Genomic DNA, 17168 nt, shown 5'->3' with positions numbered 1-17168 from the left:
TCCCTGTTAGGGGAAGGTCAACATGTTTCTGCCCTTTAAGTGTATGAATTTACAGGGCTTTCGTCAGGACCAGTAAGCGAGTGTTACCTCAACAGGTATAGGCGCGCTAAGGCCTACCCTGCCGTAGGCAGTGAAAGTTAAAAAGTAGCACTATGTGTACAAATTGGTGTGTTTAAAAATACAAACCAAAAGGCTAGGGGATTTACCTCTATTGCGAGGAGCCCAGAAGTCTGTAGGTAGGTGATAGACAGACAAACAAACAACACACAAAACATAAAAACAAGAACAGACAATCATTATTGATCATGTTTTGTTGCCATTCAACTTATAGTGTGGCGTGATACGTGCTAACAAACCTATCAATGGCCGTGGCCGAGATGGATTGCATTGTAGAATAGAGGTTGTGCCCAAGAACCAGGGTGATGGGCCTCAACTAGAACCAGAGTCGAGTGATCTGGCACAAAGCATTGCACAATTGGTGAGGTAATGTAAATGGAGGCTTGCAGTGCTAAGTCCATCCGTGTGGGAAGCCAGGCGGCTGCCCGTAATTGTAACATTACCTATGGTAAGGAGGCGGAGAAATGATCCCCGAGGTGTAGCGTAGGAAGCAGAGCTACGTAGTAGTTATGCGCAGCCCTGCTGGCCGTGAATTAGAGAGCTTTAAATAGGCACGCAAAATATAAGTGAAACAATCCTCACTTGTACTCAATGTGAGCCAAGCCCCATAGTTTCAGGGATGGGGGGGGGGGGGGGGGGGGAGCGACAATGGCACAGCCTATCAAGGTAAAAACAAATAAACAACGGAGAGTTCAAGGAATCTGGCAGAATCTCACACACAAACACTTAGCTTATTAAGATGTCCAAATGGTTGGTCTTACGCCCGCAACGCTCAGCACCCACTCGGCACCTACCTGTCCCCCGCTGGATCTCGTGGATCACGAGCGAGGGGCAAGCCCGGCGCTAAGAGGGGGAGGCGTCGAGGCGTCTGCCAATGGGAGACGTTTGTTTAAAACGAGGCTTGGAAAGCAAGCCCCGCGCTACCGCGAGCGAAGCGCTCGGGTCTTTCTGATCATAAACGAGGCTTGGAATACAAGCGAGGTGCGCATGCGCGCACGAGGATAGAGTCATAGATTGTTTTACAGCGAGGCTTGGCACGCAAGCCTCCAAGGATCGGCTGATTGGTCTGTGAGCCTTGGGTCCGTTTTTGTAATGCGGACTTTAATAATAAAATACAAGTTCATGGCTCATTATGGCTGATTATGAGCTCATAGAAGGTCACAAAATAAGGCAATAAAAGGGTGAATGCCCCCCATAGGTGATGTATCAAGGGAGTTAATACTATAAGTATGATATATCGTTTTCACATGGTTAGAGCTGCAACAAGAAAGTTATTATTTTCACATGTTTAGAACAGTAATCTTAGGTGATGCCCTCATGTGTGAAAAAGGTTCATAATTGATCATTGTTACTGTTTCAGAACGCTGGCCCAAGGTATTTGATCATTTAGTCCTTGGATATGTGTATTGAGTCTGTAGACCCAGCGCTGCTCTTTTTCAAACAGGATGTTCTCTCTGTTCCTGGGGTTATTGACCTGTTCTATTACTGTCCAGGTCATATCATTGGGGGTATGATTTGCCTGCAGAAAATGTTCGCTGAGTTTGGTGGTTACTTTCTTGCAGCGAACATTACTGCGATGTTCGCCAATGCGTGTCTTGACTTTCCGGGTTGTCATGCCCACATATCTCTTTACAAAAGGGGGTGGTGATGAACAGAGTGTCTGAATTGAGCAGACCACTCTTACCCAGTCCAAAGATCAGGGCTTGATCCATCACCGTTATTTATCTCACTGCCCCATCCAAGCTCAGAACATGGCTATATGCAAATCAGTCTGTCCCTGGCCCAGTGCATCATGGGAACAGGGCAGACTAAACTACCAAGCCAATTCTTTACCAGAAAGGAGACAAGCTACCGGGGACCGGTTTCTGGCATTTCAGCCTCTTCGGCCTGGCTTGCTTGAATCCTGATGGAGCAGTGAGAAAGGGACTCATGTCTGAGTATACCCTGCCACACCTATAGTGGCCAAAATCGATTTACAAAAGGGGGTGGTGATGAACAGAGTGTCTGAATTGAGCAGACCACTCTTACCCAGTCCAAAGATCAGGGCTTGATCTATCACCGTTATTTATCTCACTGCCCCATCCAAGCTCAGAACATGGCTATATGCAAATCAGTCTGTCCCTGGCCCAGTGCATCATGGGAACAGGGCAGACTAAACTACCAAGCCAATTCTTTACCAGAAAGGAGACAAGCTACCGGGGACCGGTTTCTGGCATTTCAGCCTCTTCGGCCCGGCTTGCTTGAATCATGATGGAGCAGTGAGAAAGGGACTCATGTCTGAGTATACCCTGCCACACCTATAGTGGCCAAAATCGATTTACAAAAGGGGGTGGTGATGAACAGAGTGTCTGAATTGAGCAGACCACTCTTACCCAGTCCAAAGATCAGGGCTTGATCCATCACCGTTATTTATCTCACTGCCCCATCCAAGCTCAGAACATGGCTATATGCAAATCAGTCTGTCCCTGGCCCAGTGCATCATGGGAACAGGGCAGACTAAACTACCAAGCCAATTCTTTACCAGAAAGGAGACAAGCTACCGGGGACCGGTTTCTGGCATTTCAGCCTCTTCGGCCCGGCTTGCTTGAATCCTGATGGAGCAGTGAGAAAGGGACTCATGTCTGAGTATACCCTGCCACACCTATAGTGGCCAAAATCGATTTACAAAAGGGGGTGGTGATGAACAGAGTGTCTGAATTGAGCAGACCACTCTTACCCAGTCCAAAGATCAGGGCTTGATCCATCACCGTTATTTATCTCACTGCCCCATCCAAGCTCAGAACATGGCTATATGCAAATCAGTCTGTCCCTGGCCCAGTGCATCATGGGAACAGGGCAGACTAAACTACCAAGCCAATTCTTTACCAGAAAGGAGACAAGCTACCGGGGACCGGTTTCTGGCATTTCAGCCTCTTCGGCCCGGCTTGCTTGAATCCTGATGGAGCAGTGAGAAAGGGACTCATGTCTGAGTATACCCTGCCACACCTATAGTGGCCAAAATCGATTTACAAAAGGGGGTGGTGATGAACAGAGTGTCTGAATTGAGCAGACCACTCTTACCCAGTCCAAAGATCAGGGCTTGATCCATCACCGTTATTTATCTCACTGCCCCATCCAAGCTCAGAACATGGCTATATGCAAATCAGTCTGTCCCTGGCCCAGTGCATCATGGGAACAGGGCAGACTAAACTACCAAGCCAATTCTTTACCAGAAAGGAGACAAGCTACCGGGGACCGGTTTCTGGCATTTCAGCCTCTTCGGCCCGGCTTGCTTGAATCCTGATGGAGCAGTGAGAAAGGGACTCATGTCTGAGTATACCCTGCCACACCTATAGTGGCCAAAATCGATTTACAAAAGGGGGTGGTGATGAACAGAGTGTCTGAATTGAGCAGACCACTCTTACCCAGTCCAAAGATCAGGGCTTGATCCATCACCGTTATTTATCTCACTGCCCCATCCAAGCTCAGAACATGGCTATATGCAAATCAGTCTGTCCCTGGCCCAGTGCATCATGGGAACAGGGCAGACTAAACTACCAAGCCAATTCTTTACCAGAAAGGAGACAAGCTACCGGGGACCGGTTTCTGGCATTTCAGCCTCTTCGGCCCGGCTTGCTTGAATCCTGATGGAGCAGTGAGAAAGGGACTCATGTCTGAGTATACCCTGCCACACCTATAGTGGCCAAAATCGATTTACAAAAGGGGGTGGTGATGAACAGACTAATTTGCATACAGCCAGGTTCTGAAACTGGGATGGTGCAGTGAGCTAAAAAACGGTGTTGGATCTAGCCCTGATCTCTTGACTGGGTGAGAGTATTCTGTTTAATTCAGAGACTCTGTCCCTCACCACCCCTTGTTGTAAATATTTTTGTCCACCCTAAGCGTGGAAGGGTATACTCAGATGTGAGTCCCTTGCTCATTGCACCATCAGGATTCAAGCAAGCCGGGCCGAAGAGGCTGAAATGCCAGAAACCGGTCCCCGGTAGCTTGTTTCCTTCCCAGTGTAAGAATTGGCTTTTGTAGTTTGGTTTGCCCTGTTCCCATCATGCACTGGGACAGGAACAGACTAATTTGCATACAGCCAGGTTCTGAAACTGGGATGGTGCAGTGAGCTAAAAAACGGTGTTGGATCTAGCCCTGATCTCTTGACTGGGTGAGAGTATTCTGTTTAATTCAGAGACTCTGTCCCTCACCACCCCTTGTTGTAAATATTTTTGTCCACCCTAAGCGTGGAAGGGTATACTCAGATGTGAGTCCCTTGCTCATTGCACCATCAGGATTCAAGCAAGCCGGGCCGAAGAGGCTGAAATGCCAGAAACCGGTCCCCGGTAGCTTGTTTCCTTCCCAGTGTAAGAATTGGCTTTTGTAGTTTGGTTTGCCCTGTTCCCATCATGCACTGGGACAGGAACAGACTAATTTGCATACAGCCAGGTTCTGAAACTGGGATGGTGCAGTGAGCTAAAAAACGGTGTTGGATCTAGCCCTGATCTCTTGACTGGGTGAGAGTATTCTGTTTAATTCAGAGACTCTGTCCCTCACCACCCCTTGTTGTAAATATTTTTGTCCACCCTAAGCGTGGAAGGGTATACTCAGATGTGAGTCCCTTGCTCATTGCACCATCAGGATTCAAGCAAGCCGGGCCGAAGAGGCTGAAATGCCAGAAACCGGTCCCCGGTAGCTTGTTTCCTTCCCAGTGTAAGAATTGGCTTTTGTAGTTTGGTTTGCCCTGTTCCCATCATGCACTGGGACAGGAACAGACTAATTTGCATACAGCCAGGTTCTGAAACTGGGATGGTGCAGTGAGCTAAAAAACGGTGTTGGATCTAGCCCTGATCTCTTGACTGGGTGAGAGTATTCTGTTTAATTCAGAGACTCTGTCCCTCACCACCCCTTGTTGTAAATATTTTTGTCCACCCTAAGCGTGGAAGGGTATACTCAGATGTGAGTCCCTTGCTCATTGCACCATCAGGATTCAAGCAAGCCGGGCCGAAGAGGCTGAAATGCCAGAAACCGGTCCCCGGTAGCTTGTTTCCTTCCCAGTGTAAGAATTGGCTTTTGTAGTTTGGTTTGCCCTGTTCCCATCATGCACTGGGACAGGAACAGACTAATTTGCATACAGCCAGGTTCTGAAACTGGGATGGTGCAGTGAGCTAAAAAACGGTGTTGGATCTAGCCCTGATCTCTTGACTGGGTGAGAGTATTCTGTTTAATTCAGAGACTCTGTCCCTCACCACCCCTTGTTGTAAATATTTTTGTCCACCCTAAGCGTGGAAGGGTATACTCAGATGTGAGTCCCTTGCTCATTGCACCATCAGGATTCAAGCAAGCCGGGCCGAAGAGGCTGAAATGCCAGAAACCGGTCCCCGGTAGCTTGTTTCCTTCCCAGTGTAAGAATTGGCTTTTGTAGTTTGGTTTGCCCTGTTCCCATCATGCACTGGGACAGGAACAGACTAATTTGCATACAGCCAGGTTCTGAAACTGGGATGGTGCAGTGAGCTAAAAAACGGTGTTGGATCTAGCCCTGATCTCTTGACTGGGTGAGAGTATTCTGTTTAATTCAGAGACTCTGTCCCTCACCACCCCTTGTTGTAAATATTTTTGTCCACCCTAAGCGTGGAAGGGTATACTCAGATGTGAGTCCCTTGCTCATTGCACCATCAGGATTCAAGCAAGCCGGGCCGAAGAGGCTGAAATGCCAGAAACCGGTCCCCGGTAGCTTGTTTCCTTCCCAGTGTAAGAATTGGCTTTTGTAGTTTGGTTTGCCCTGTTCCCATCATGCACTGGGACAGGAACAGACTAATTTGCATACAGCCAGGTTCTGAAACTGGGATGGTGCAGTGAGCTAAAAAACGGTGTTGGATCTAGCCCTGATCTCTTGACTGGGTGAGAGTATTCTGTTTAATTCAGAGACTCTGTCCCTCACCACCCCTTGTTGTAAATATTTTTGTCCACCCTAAGCGTGGAAGGGTATACTCAGATGTGAGTCCCTTGCTCATTGCACCATCAGGATTCAAGCAAGCCGGGCCGAAGAGGCTGAAATGCCAGAAACCGGTCCCCGGTAGCTTGTTTCCTTCCCAGTGTAAGAATTGGCTTTTGTAGTTTGGTTTGCCCTGTTCCCATCATGCACTGGGACAGGAACAGACTAATTTGCATACAGCCAGGTTCTGAAACTGGGATGGTGCAGTGAGCTAAAAAACGGTGTTGGATCTAGCCCTGATCTCTTGACTGGGTGAGAGTATTCTGTTTAATTCAGAGACTCTGTCCCTCACCACCCCTTGTTGTAAATATTTTTGTCCACCCTAAGCGTGGAAGGGTATACTCAGATGTGAGTCCCTTGCTCATTGCACCATCAGGATTCAAGCAAGCCGGGCCGAAGAGGCTGAAATGCCAGAAACCGGTCCCCGGTAGCTTGTTTCCTTCCCAGTGTAAGAATTGGCTTTTGTAGTTTGGTTTGCCCTGTTCCCATCATGCACTGGGACAGGAACAGACTAATTTGCATACAGCCAGGTTCTGAAACTGGGATGGTGCAGTGAGCTAAAAAACGGTGTAGGATCTAGCCCTGATCTCTTGACTGGGTGAGAGTATTCTGTTTAATTCAGAGACTCTGTCCCTCACCACCCCTTGTTGTAAATATTTTTGTCCACCCTAAGCGTGGAAGGGTATACTCAGATGTGAGTCCCTTGCTCATTGCACCATCAGGATTCAAGCAAGCCGGGCCGAAGAGGCTGAAATGCCAGAAACCGGTCCCCGGTAGCTTGTTTCCTTCCCAGTGTAAGAATTGGCTTTTGTAGTTTGGTTTGCCCTGTTCCCATCATGCACTGGGACAGGAACAGACTAATTTGCATACAGCCAGGTTCTGAAACTGGGATGGTGCAGTGAGCTAAAAAACGGTGTTGGATCTAGCCCTGATCTCTTGACTGGGTGAGAGTATTCTGTTTAATTCAGAGACTCTGTCCCTCACCACCCCTTGTTGTAAATATTTTTGTCCACCCTAAGCGTGGAAGGGTATACTCAGATGTGAGTCCCTTGCTCATTGCACCATCAGGATTCAAGCAAGCCGGGCCGAAGAGGCTGAAATGCCAGAAACCGGTCCCCGGTAGCTTGTTTCCTTCCCAGTGTAAGAATTGGCTTTTGTAGTTTGGTTTGCCCTGTTCCCATCATGCACTGGGACAGGAACAGACTAATTTGCATACAGCCAGGTTCTGAAACTGGGATGGTGCAGTGAGCTAAAAAACGGTGTTGGATCTAGCCCTGATCTCTTGACTGGGTGAGAGTATTCTGTTTAATTCAGAGACTCTGTCCCTCACCACCCCTTGTTGTAAACACATATCTCTTGGCACACGGGCAAGTAATCAAATATATAACATTAGTGGAGTTACAGTTGGTATGGGATTTTTGGGCCCATACTTTGCCCGGTTCCAGATTTAGCTGTTTAGTGTGGGTGGTTAAATGACAGACACTGCAGTCAGTACATGGAAAATGTCCAGTAATGGGGGGTAAGTGCCATGGTTCAGTGACGGATCTGGTAAGTGATGATGGACATATTAAAGGCCTTGTATGAACCAGGGCATCCTTGAGACTTCTGCCTTTTTTAAAAGAAAAAAGTGGTTTTTCCCAATCACCTATGCTACTGGTGATAATTCTCCAGTTCTTATTTATTGATTTTTTTACATTGTCTGAAAGCGTGCTATATGTAGTAACACAAGTTAATGGGACATCAGTGTCAATTTTCACATTCTCTTCAAGGAGGGCTTCCCGAGGTTGATTCCGGGCCCTGGTCTGTCCTTTGTTGAGGATGCCTTGAGGGTAGCCTCTTTGTCTCAGTTTGACCGTTAGGTCCTTTGCCTGTGTCTTATAGTCTGTAGTGCTGCTGCAATTTCTTCTTAAGCGGAGGTATTGCCCATAGGGCAAGTTTTCACGCAGCGGCCTTGGATGGAAGCTGCTGAATTGCAGAAGGTTATTCCTTGCCGTAGGTTTGTGATGGGTCACAGTAGTGAGAGATGTTCCCTCGATCCTTATCACTACGTCCAAGAAAACTATTGATTCTTTGCTGTAATTGTTAGTGAATTTTAGATAAGGGTCAAGGGTATTGACCCAGCTCAGGAATTCAATGAGACTGTTTTCAGTGCCCGTCCATAGTATGAGAATGTCATCAATGTACCTCCTCCATAATCCTATGGAGGAGGCAAAGGGGTTGGATGTAGGCAGGATATGCTTGGTCTCAAAATCGTATACGTACAGCCCCGCTACGCTAGGAGCGAAGGTGCTGCCAATTGAGGTCCCTGTGCATTGAAGGTACAGTTGCCCTTTATACTCAAAGTAATTTTCTTTAAGTGCCATCCTTGCACATTGTAAGATGAACGCCTTTGGCGTGACGTATTCCCAAGTCACTGTGTCCAGTGCTTGTGCCAGTACCAGTAGTGTTTCTTCCTGAGGGATACTGGTGTATAGACTCTCTATGTCCATAGTGACCAAGATGACAGAGTCTGGTTCAAAGGAGATGTCATTCAATAGCCTGAGAAGGCTTTTTGTGTCCTTCAGGTAGGTGCTGGAGTTTTGCACTATTGGCTTTAGATAATGGTCGCAGAAAGTGGATAGAGGTTCCAGTACTGAGCCAATGCCAGACACTATGGGGCGTCCTGGTAGCGGTAATACATTTTTGTGTGTTTTTGGCAATGTATAGAAATATGGGATCGTTGGACCCCCTGCCATAAGGTATGCCGCCTCATGAGGTGAGATATGTTCGTTCAGCTCAGCCTCTCGTACAAATGTGGATATTCGTGCTTTCATTTCAGCAGTTGGGTCTGTGGTAAGAAGGGTATAGTTAGTTCTGTCATTTAGAAGAGTTAAGCAGACTTTATCGTAATCCTCAGTATCCTGGATGACAATCCCACCGCCCTTGTCAGCGGGTTTAATGACAATGTCTTTGTCATTTTTCAAGTTCTCAAGGGCTTTGTGTTCTGCCGCCGAGAAATTGTTGAACCGTTTGGGGTTTTCAAGGGCTTCCAGATCTTTTGTGACCGCCTGTTCAAAAGTCGTGATTGCAGCTGGTATGGTATGTGGTGGTGGCATGAAAGTTGATTTCGGTCTGAATGTTGTGTCAAACTCCTGTTCGTTGGTTTCAGACTGCTCTTTGGACTCAAAAAACGCCTTGAGTTTAAGTTTTCTAAAGAATTGTGCGAGCTCACAATGGAGTCGAAATTTGTCCGGACGTGAAGTAGGGACAAAACCCAAACCCCTCTCTAGGACTTTTGTTTCGTCTGGTGTGAGAATTTTCTTTGGGAGGTTTGTTACAAGACTTAGACTGCACTCGTGCTGGCTGTTGCTGTTCGACTGCGAGTGTGTTTCCCCACTGCGTCTTCGTCCTCCCAGGTCACTTGTGTGTTCCCTCTGCTCCGTCCCCGTCCCCGCCAGCCTCTCCCTAAAAAAGGCATGGGTGGGTGATTTTGGGGAAAAAGGGGTTGCATGTAGGGGTTCCAGTTCATCATCGGGAACTGGGGTTGTTGGTAAAACAAAGGTGGGGGACCATTGTTTGGTTGACCATAATTCTGCCATCTTGGTTGTTGTGTAGGGTAATTAAATCTGCCTCTGCCCCCTCTACGTCCTCTTTGTTTTGGGCTCTGGTTGCTCGTAGTACTCCCACTGGACGAGTGGCTGTCTGAATCATCAGATTTGTTAGTGTCCTTTTTTGGTGCACTATAGTTAGGATCAGAGATGGGGTATATACTTTCAAATTTAAATTTTTTTTAGATCTTTTTGGAATTTCGTTAATTTTGCTTGCATCAGATTGTCTTTGTATTCTACAAGGTCTCTATTGATTTCGTCCAACTTTTTTTTATATCCAGTTATCGTAGCTTTGAACTGGGCTTCTATCTGTTGGATCTCGACCTGTAGGGTTTCTGATAGGCGAAGTGCTGTTTTAATAATCAGCACTAGCCAGTCTCTTGTGCAATGCCATGCAATCATGGCCCAATCCCTTCTGAAGGTGGCATCATTTAAAAATATCCTTGGAGCATTGGTGACCAATAACCCTTTGGGGGCTGAGTTAGAGGTGAGGTATTGTTTAAGAATTGTGCCATGTAAAATGGTTCTAATTCTGTCACGCTTTAGTTCCGTCAATTGTTCCCATTCTGCTGTGTGTGACACTGCTTGCGCTATTGCTGGGTCTGCAAATATGTTTGGGTCTGCCAGTAGTTCGTCTATTTCCTCCGTAGTGAATGTTAATCCCAGATTTGGTGTTGCCATTTTGGTTTCTATAGATACCAGGTGTTGTATCTATGAAAAACGTATTTTGAGTTATCAAAGAAAGTGATACTCTCACTGCTGTGTGCAGCTAGATATCAGTCAACAAAGGGAGAGACAGGGTTCAAGGGCACTCTTAGTCCCCAATCAGTAGATACATAAACAAAGGAAGAGTGTCCGTCAGTATGGCGTTAATATAGTGGAGATAGCACGTAAAAATATGAGGCCAGCTGTGGTTGGTCAAAAGACTGGACTAAAGACTGGTCAAAAGACTGGGGACTAAGAGTGCCCTTGAACCCTGTTTCTCCCTTTGTTGACTGATATCTAGCTGCACACAGCAGTGAGAGTATCACTTTCTTTGATAACTCAAAATACGTTTTTCATAGATACAACACCTGGTATCTATAGAAACCAAAATGGCAACACCAAATCTGGGATTAACATTCACTACGGAGGAAATAGACGAACTACTGGCAGACCCAAACATATTTGCAGACCCAGTAATAGCGCAAGCAGTGTCACACACAGCAGAATGGGAACAATTGACGGAACTAAAGCGTGACAGAATTAGAACCATTTTACATAGCACAATTCTTAAACAATACCTCACCTCTAACTCAGCCCCCAAAGGGTTATTGGTCACCAATGCTCCAAGGATATTTTTAAATGATGCCACCTTCAGAAGGGATTGGGCCATGATTGCATGGCATTGCACAAGAGACTGGCTAGTGCTGATTATTAAAACAGCACTTCGCCTATCAGAAACCCTACAGGTCGAGATCCAACAGACAGAAGCCCAGTTCAAAGCTACGATAACTGGATATAAAAAAAAGTTGGACGAAATCAATAGAGACCTTGTAGAATACAAAGACAATCTGATGCAAGCAAAATTAACGAAATTCCAAAAAGATCTCGAAAAATTTAAATTTGAAAGTATATACCCCTACTCTGATCCTAACTATAGTGCACCAAAAAAGGACACTAACAAATCTGATTATTCAGACAGCCACTCGTCCAGTGGGAGTACTACGAGCAACCAGAGCCCAAAACAAAGAGGACGTAGAGGGGGCAGAGGCAGATTTAATTACCCTACACAACAACCAAGATGGCAGAATTATGGTCAACCAAACAATGGTCCCCCACCTTTGTTTTACCAACAACCCCAGTTCCCGATGATGAACTGGAACCCCTACATGCAACCCCTTTTTCCCCAAAATCACCCACCCATGCCTTTTTTAGGGAGAGGCGGGCGGGGACGGGGACGGAGCAGAGGGAACACACAAGTGACCTGGGAGGACGAAGACGCAGTGGGGAAACACACTCGCAGTCGAACAGCAACAGCCAGCACGAGTGCAGTCTAAGTCTTGTAACAAACCTCTCAAAGAAAATTCTCACACCAGACGAAACAAAAGTCCTAGAGAGGGGTTTGGGTTTTGTCCCTACTTCACGTCCGGACAAATTTCGACTCCATTGTGAGCTCGCACAATTCTTTAGAAAACTTAAACTCAAGGCGTTTTTTGAGTCCAAAGAGCAGTCTGAAACCAACGAACAGGAGTTTGACACAACATTCAGACCGAAATCAACTTTCATGCCACCACCACATACCATACCAGCAGCAATCACGACTTTTGAACAGGCGGTCACAAAAGATCTGGAAGCCCTTGAAAACCCCAAACGGTTCAACAATTTCTCGGCGGCAGAACACAAAGCCCTTGAGAACTTGAAAAATGACAAAGACATTGTCATTAAACCCGCTGACAAGGGCGGTGGGATTGTCATCCAGGATACTGAGGATTACGATAAAGTCTGCTTAACTCTTCTAAATGACAGAACTAACTATACCCTTCTTACCACAGACCCAACTGCTGAAATGAAAGCACGAATATCCACATTTGTACAAGAGGCTGAGCTGAACGAACATGTCTCACCTCATGAGGCGGCATACCTTATGGCAGGGGGTCCAACGATCCCATATTTCTATACATTGCCAAAAACACAAAAAAATGTATTACCGCCACCAGGACGCCCCATAGTGTCTGGCATTGGCTCAGTACTGGAACCTCTATCCACTTTCTGCGACCAATATCTAAAGCCAATAGTGCAAAACTCCAGCACCTACCTGAAGGACACAAAAAGCCTTCTCAGGCTATTGAATGACATCTCCTTTGAACCAGACTCTGTCATCTTGGTCACTATGGACATAGAGAGTCTATACACCAGTATCCCTCAGGAAGAAACACTACGGGTACTGGCACAAGCACTGGACACAGTGACTTGGGAATACGTCACGCCAAAGGCGTTCATCTTACAATGTGCAAGAGGATGGCCCTTAAAGAAAATTACTTTGAGTATAAAGGGCAACTGTACCTTCAATGCACAGGGACCTCAATGGGCAGCACCTTCGCTCCTAGCGTAGCGGGGCTGTACGTATACGATTTTGAGACCAAGCATATCCTGCCTACATCCAACCCCTTTGCCTCCTCCATAGGATTATGGAGGAGGTACATTGATGACATTCTCATACTATGGACGGGCACTGAAAACAGTCTCATTGAATTCCTGAGCTGGGTCAATACCCTTGACCCTTATCTAAAATTCACTAACAATTACAGCAAAGAATCAATAGTTTTCTTGGACGTAGTGATAAGGATCGAGGGAACATCTCTCACTACTGTGACCCATCACAAACCTACGGCAAGGAATAACCTTCTGCAATTCAGCAGCTTCCATCCAAGGCCGCTGCGTGAAAACTTGCCCTATGGGCAATACCTCCGCTTAAGAAGAAATTGCAGCAGCACTACAGACTATAAGACACAGGCAAAGGACCTAACTGTCAAACTGAGACAAAGAGGCTACCCTCAAGGCATCCTCAACAAAGGACAGACCAGGGCCCGGAATCAACCTCGGGAAGCCCTCCTTGAAGAGAATGTGAAAATTGACACTGATGTCCCATTAACTTGTGTTACTACATATAGCACGCTTTCAGACAATGTAAAAAAATCAATAAATAAGAACTGGAGAATTATCACCAGTAGCATAGGTGATTGGGAAAAACCACTTTTTTCTTTTAAAAAAGGCAGAAGTCTCAAGGATGCCCTGGTTCATACAAGGCCTTTAACATGTCCATCATCACTTACCAGATACGTCACTGAACCATGGCACTTACCCCCCATTACTGGACATTTTCCATGTACTGACTGCAGTGTCTGTCATTTAACCACCCACACTAAACAGCTAAATCTGGAACCGGGCAAAGTATGGACCCAAAAATCCCATACCAACTGTAACTCCACTAATGTTATATATTTGATTACTTGCCCGTGTGCCAAGAGATATGTGGGCATGACAACCCGGAAAGTCAAGACACGCATTGGCGAATATCGCAGTAATGTTCGCTGCAAGAAAGTAACCACCAAACTCAGCGAACATTTTCTGCAGGCAAATCATACCCCCAATGATATGACCTGGACAGTAATAGAACAGGTCAATAACCCCAGGAACAGAGAGAACATCCTGTTTGAAAAAGAGCAGCGCTGGGTCTACAGACTCAATACACATATCCAAGGACTAAATGATCAAATACCTTGGGCCAGCGTTCTGAAACAGTAACAATGATCAATTATGAACCTTTTTCACACATGAGGGCATCACCTAAGATTACTGTTCTAAACATGTGAAAATAATAACTTTCTTGTTGCAGCTCTAACCATGTGAAAACGATATATCATACTTATAGTATTAACTCCCTTGATACATCACCTATGGGGGGCATTCACCCTTTTATTGCCTTATTTTGTGACCTTCTATGAGCTCATAATCAGCCATAATGAGCCATGAACTTGTATTTTATTATTAAAGTCCGCATTACAAAAACGGACCCAAGGCTCACAGACCAATCAGCCGATCCTTGGAGGCTTGCGTGCCAAGCCTCGCTGTAAAACAATCTATGACTCTATCCTCGTGCGCGCATGCGCACCTCGCTTGTATTCCAAGCCTCGTTTATGATCAGAAAGACCCGAGCGCTTCGCTCGCTGTAGCGCGGGGCTTGCTTTCCAAGCCTCGTTTTAAACAAACGTCTTCCATTGGCAGACGCCTCGACGCCTCCCCCTCTTAGCGCCGGGCTTGCCCCTCGCTCGTGATCCACGAGATCCAGCGGGGGACAGCTAGGTGCCGAGTGGGTGCTGAGCGTTGCGGGCGTAAGACCAACCATTTGGACATCTTAATAAGCTAAGTGTTTGTGTGTGAGATTCTGCCAGATTCCTTGAACTCTCCGTTGTTTATTTGTTTTTACCTTGATAGGGTGTGCCATTGTCGCTCCCACCCCCCCCCCTGAATCTATGGGGCGTGGCTCACATTGAGTACAAGTGAGGATTGTTTCACTTATATTTTGCGTGCCTATTTAAAGCTCTCTAATTCACGGCCAGCAGGGCTGCGCATAACTACTACGTAGCTCTGCTTCCTACGCTACACCTCGGGGATCATTTCTCCGCCTCCTTACCATAGGTAATGTTACAATTACGGGCAGCCGCCTGGCTTCCCACACGGATGGACTTAGCACTGCAAGCCTCCATTTACATTACCTCACCAATTGTGCAATGCTTTGTGCCAGATCACTCGACTCTGGTTCTAGTTGAGGCCCATCACCCTGGTTCTTGGGCACAACCTCTATTCTACAATGCAATCCATCTCGGCCACGGCCATTGATAGGTTTGTTAGCACGTATCACGCCACACTATAAGTTGAATGGCAACAAAACATGATCAATAATGATTGTCTGTTCTTGTTTTTATGTTTTGTGTGTTGTTTGTTTGTCTGTCTATCACCTACCTACAGACTTCTGGGCTCCTCGCAATAGAGGTAAAGCCCCTAGCCTTTTGGTTTGTATTTTTAAACGCACCAATTTTTACACATAGTGCTACTTTTTAACTTTCACTGCCTACGGCAGGGTAGGCCTTAGCGCGCCTATACCTGTTGAGGTAACACTCGCTTACTGGTCCTGACGAAAGCCCTGTAAATTCATACACTTAAAGGGCAGAAACATGTTGACCTTCCCCTAACAGGGAAACACCAGTATTTCTTTTGGTTAGTTTCCCTGCACATAGTCTTTAATTTTAATATGTCAAGTTGACCAGCGAATAAATGATTTTTTGGGACAACCTCTGACATTTTTAACCACACTTTATTCACTCTTCACTCTCACAAAACCTGCTCCGCAGTCTCCTGGCGTCGTAGCACACTGGGGAGGTACTCGATCTCCCTAGTGGACCCGATGATGAAGCATGTCACCACTAGGGTGAGTGAGGGTTTCCTGAAAAAATCATGCATTTTTTCTTGAAAGTTGGTCCAGTCTTTTGACCAACCACAGCTGGCCTCATATTTTTACGTGCTATCTCCACTATATTAACGCCATACTGACGGACACTCTTCCTTTGTTTATGTATCTACTGATTGGGGACTAAGACTGCCCTTGAACCCTGTCTCTCCCTTTGTTGACTGGTGTCTCAGAAATATCAAATCGACCCCATAACAAGATGGCCTTTTAAGGAGCCAAACTGATTGCGATCCACCAGGCTACAATATTTACCACAAGAAATATTATAAAAGTGCTTGCAGTTTTTTACTAAATTCTGAATAGATACCATGTACACTACATTTTTGTACCCAGCTGGAAGTTAAGAAACATGATTTCCAATAATATAAAGCTGGTAATGATGACAGGATTATATCCTTAATTGATAACTTGTTCATTACAAACGAGATAATTAACTTTTGAGAGAAAATGTATCTTAGTTGCAAGGTGGATGTGGAAGAGAGGTAAGTTAGTCAATTGTGGTGCAATCCAAGAAGAACATGTGAAAACAGATAATCTGCTAGAGGACTTTAGGGGATCAGTCTTAACTTGTCAATTCACCCGAAGGAAAGTGACTTGCCCTATGATATCCCTAGTACTGATCCAATATTATCCCTAAAAGAGGAGTAGCCAGGAAATGTTACCAGTATATTTAAGACCCAGAGAATCCAAGACTCATCACTGAATTGTATGTGAGATCAAGAAATCAGATTTGACTGAAACATCAGAAATCCTTTTTTGAGTTCCTATATGACCTACTAGTATGGACCTCTCACTCTGTGGACCCAAAATCACAAAGGCAATACGATGTTCAGTCTTGCATAGAAGTGATTCTTTCATAAAAGGTGGCTGATCAACCACCCTAAAATGGGTGTCACAGCTGTTATCTTATGGCAGGCAATGGCACAGTAGGTAGCAGCTCCTCCATCCCATTGACTGCAAACGTAATAAGGCAGAGATCACAGATAATGAGACCTGTGCCAAAGTGGCCCTATTATTGCCCTCGTACACATTCGGCCCTTAGAGTTTGACTCTAGGCACTGTGTGTGTTTTCACTTAAAAGACATATCTCACACCCTGAGATCAAAAAACGGATTTTTAATGAGTAACAGTCACATACCTTATTTACAGCATTAGTAAGCTGCAAGCCTGTTATCAACTACAACTGTAAAAACAAGTGATTACAATTTTAACTATTCTCTATAGAATGTTGCAAAGATTTTAAACGGAGGTCGCAGAATATATTAGCTTATACGTCACTTGAGCAATTACTCCAAAAATCAGTCTGCATACTAATTACTAGACATGCCTGCAAGCCTTCATCTCAAATAAATGGGTGGTTTCCACGACTACCTTCACAACATTCAGTGCAAAAAACATAACACCGCTTAAACTGTTTAAAAGCCACAATCAATACTACATTTAGCATGAGCAATGCACACCACTGATCATTTCAGAT

General features: G+C 45.7%; 1 protein-coding gene across 2 annotated transcripts in view; it reads right to left on the bottom strand.

The window, feature by feature from the left end:
* The window catches only part of PHC3 (polyhomeotic homolog 3), a 499049-nt gene that overhangs the window by 270212 nt on the left and 211669 nt on the right, over positions 1-17168 (bottom strand). The gene's annotated exons all lie outside the window — the stretch shown is intronic.

Source organism: Lissotriton vulgaris, chromosome 11, assembly GCF_964263255.1.
Source record: "Lissotriton vulgaris chromosome 11, aLisVul1.2, whole genome shotgun sequence".
NCBI lineage: Eukaryota > Metazoa > Chordata > Amphibia > Caudata > Salamandridae > Lissotriton > Lissotriton vulgaris.
This window is presented reverse-complemented; position numbering and strand designations above follow the sequence as displayed.